We start from the raw sequence: 3,642 nt of genomic DNA on the forward strand, positions 1-3,642 counted from the left end.
GGGGGCGGGGAGATGAGCCCCCGGTCGCCTCGCTCGGTGAGGCGACGCAGGGGGCGACCAGGAGGGAGGAGGGAGGCGGGGCGCGGGGCGGCGCGCGCGGCCGGCCGCCGGAGGCGCGGGAGGGGAGGGGAAGGGGCCGGCGGTGGCGGTGGAGCGAGGGGGGAACCCTAGGAGCGGGCCGTCCCCGTCCCGGCACTCGCTCTACAGATCAACCTGTGGCTGCTTTTGGCACCAATCGTTTGTTTCACAGGTCTTTTGATTTGACCCTTTTATTTTCTTTGACTGTGTGCATCCTGAATGTTTTAGGCATCGTGTTGGTGTAAATGCTGAGTGTAATTGGCACGTACTACCTCTGTACAGAAATACTTGTAGCGGAAGTACAGATTACCGAACTACAAGTATTTTGGTAGAGGGAGTGCTTGATATTTATATATTCGCATTTCAAAACAAAATCGTATCAGCATGCATGGGCAAGCGTAATAAGGGCTACATACATACCTCGTCCTCCCTAATGTGGCGGAAGGAGAGCACGCGCTTGGGGCCTATGATCTCGGCGGCGCAGAGCTGGCGGAGTTTGCGCCAGTAGTCGCCGGTGGGGGAGAAGAGGGTGTCGGACGACTGGTACGTGACGATCTCGGCGGCGAGGATCTTTGGCCGCGTGGCGAAGTTAGCGTCGTGGGTCCTGAGCACCAGCCGCGCCGTCTCCCTAGACGAGGCCACCAGCAGTGGCGTCTGCCCAAGCTGCAATGAGCGGGCCATGCGCGCGGGCCAGGTCCCTCAGCGCGCGGTGCGGCAGCACGTTCATGAGGTGGTGCATGCTGCCGATCACCGGCAGCTTCCATGGCCCTGGCGGCGCCCTCTCCCTCGCCGGGTTCAGGGCCACCCTCAGCACCTGCAGCAGCGCAACCGCCACCGCCGCCAGCACCAGCGATTGAAGATACAGCTCGTCCATGGCTGTGTTACCTACAAGGCTACAAGTGCCAGAATTGTGGTATTGTCATGGCCAAGAGATGGAGCTGGTTGCTCTGCTGCTCGTAGTCGTACTCGTAGGGGTATTATATAGGGCAAGAGGGCGATGGAGAATACTACTCCTAGGTTGGAAGCAATCGGTTTCGGACATGAGTTCTTTGTCAGCTGTTGGCGGCAAATTCTTAAGCCCGGGCCCCACCGTGTTGTTCTACACGGGCAAGGGGAGGATGTGCACGCACGTACGTTCTACCTTTTGTGTGTCATTGTGTCGGGGACATTTCTCTTTCATGTTTGCTATTAATGTTTTTGAGCGAATCACGTGTGCTACTAATCTTTTCTTTAGTTTAGTCTCTCTTTTTTTTTTGCCACCGCTGGTCCGTCCTCGATGAAGACGAGGAAACAGATTAACCCGAGCAGATGGAGGGCCCTAGATTAGACAGCCGCTCGAGACGCGAACCAACTAGTGGTTGGATGGTTGGGAGTACCCAACCCACTATGGTTCAAGTTCTAGATTTGACACTGGTGTTTGCGTTTTTTTGAAATTATTATTTCAAACTTTCCGGCGAGGTCCATTCGGTGGGAGGAGGCGTTCCCATCGATTACGATGACGTCTGTGATAACTTCGCCAGTTTCATGATGATGTGCCGGTTCAATCTCTCTAATGTGCTAAGAGCATGTACAACCAGTCGGACGTCTCAAACCGGTCTCAAACGTCCGAACGGGTCGCCTTGTCACTGACCTGTAAAAAAACTCGACCCATCCGGGTGCCTCAATGGCCCGGGCTGACCAGCATCCCTCATATCCAACCCAAATCTAGGGCGGGTATGGGACGGCCCGGGAGTGTCCGTACGCGTCCGCCACCTCGGACTGGCGACTTGGTCCCACACAAAATCATCCGGAAACCAAACGGTCACCTCATCCAGTGAAAATGAACCTTCAACTGAAGGTCCAAAATATCTTTGAATTACTTAGTAATAAAATTCTTGAGCGTGGCATCCCCTCGATAAAGCCCTCATCCTGGTCTAGGGCAAAGATATGTGTCTTTCTATGCCTACCGTTGGCTAGCATATGAAAGTATTCCGTGTTGTCTCCTTGAACAAAGAACTGAGCCTTGGACCGTGGTATCGTTTGATCTCTTTCTCGCGTAAAAGGCGGGCAATCGGTAGTACCGTTTTGCGAATCCACAAAGGGATCGTCGCAAGGTGTGATGATAAATCCGTTGTTGGATGGGCGTATTACCCCAGGGTTGCCACGCCCAAACTTTCTTAACCAAGTCATAGAACCCTTCCCTAGTAAGCCATCCCAGTCGAATTTTAAATTGTGGGCGGTTAGAATTTGGAGTGATTTGACCAAAATCTGTTAGCAACGAAGCATGATCCGATAAACCTCTATTCTTTCCTCTGCCCGTGCTGAAGCAAGGGGAAATTTATATTCCCAGATGATATGCTTCAAACGTGGGATCTCTCCCTGATTTCCCAAAAAGATATGCTGTGTGTGAAAACAGATGATATGCTTCAACTTTTTTTATTTAGATGACCGTAGGGCGTAGCTGTGCTGATTTTCTGAGTCACGATAATAAATGATCTCTTAGATTAAAGTAATAGTGTCTTTGGTAGCATCATTAGATTAGAGTAGTACTGTCAATTTTTTAAGTCCCGCGTGGACGATCGCATCAGGATCAGGTCGTATGAAAGAAACACCGTTTTTAGATTCTATTTTTGAGGATCAAACACTTTTTTAGATCATGCCGCATTTTCGAGCAAGTCATATTTTGATCTTTTTTTAGACAAAGTCATATTTTGATCTAAATTTACGGGCGGCTATGCTGCCGCAACCGGGCTGGGCTGGATTGGGCCCCATGGATCAGCCTGCTAGCCGCCTCGTTCGTGTTAGCCACGCGGACGACCGCGCAATGGTGAGCGGCACTTGGATCCCTCAAACAGGTTTTCAAAGAATGTTTTTCCAGTTTATTTTCTTTTAAACAGGATTTTGAGAAACAAAATTCATAGGTTCAACAAAAAAATAAACACTAAATTTTTCAAATTTTCAAAAAATGTTCTTGAATGTAGGAAATGAAAAATGTTTGGGAACTTGAATAATGTTCATGAATAAACAAACATCGTGATATTAAAAATCACCAATTCAAATAAATGTTTGTGAATTAGGATTTTTTTTAGTAAATTCACAAAATACGAATTAAGAAAAATTGATAAATTAGAAAGATGTTCATAATGCAAAAATGTTCATGAATTCAAAAACATTCCATGGATTTGTAAAATGTTTGTGAATCTTTAAAACTTTCCACAATATTCAAAAACATTCCATGGATTTGCTTCCGCGTGGACGATCGCATCAGGATCAGGTCGCGTGAATAAAACACCTTGTTTAGATTATTTTATTGAGGATTAAACACTTTTCTAGATCAGGCCGCATTTTCGATCAAGTCATATTTTGATCTGAATTTACGGGCGGCTATGCTGCCGCGTGGATGATCGCATCAGGATTGGGCCCCATGGATCGGCCTGCGGACGACAGACCAATGCAGGCAGCACTTAGATCCCTCAAACAGGTTTTCAAAGAGTGTTTTTGCATAATTTTTATTAAACATAATTTTGAGAAACAAAATTCATAACTTCAACAAAAAAAAACTTAATTTTTCACAAATTCCAAAAT

The 3,642-nt window shown here is 47.7% G+C and overlaps 1 pseudogene; it reads right to left on the minus strand.

The window, feature by feature from the left end:
• The window catches only part of LOC119284405, a 3,125-nt pseudogene extending 2,173 nt beyond the window's left edge, over positions 1–952 (minus strand).
• Positions 953–3,642: the final 2,690 nt, after the last annotated feature.

The sequence above is a fragment of the Triticum dicoccoides genome, chromosome 4A, assembly GCF_002162155.2.
Source record: "Triticum dicoccoides isolate Atlit2015 ecotype Zavitan chromosome 4A, WEW_v2.0, whole genome shotgun sequence".
Classification (NCBI taxonomy): Eukaryota; Viridiplantae; Streptophyta; class Magnoliopsida; order Poales; family Poaceae; genus Triticum; species Triticum dicoccoides.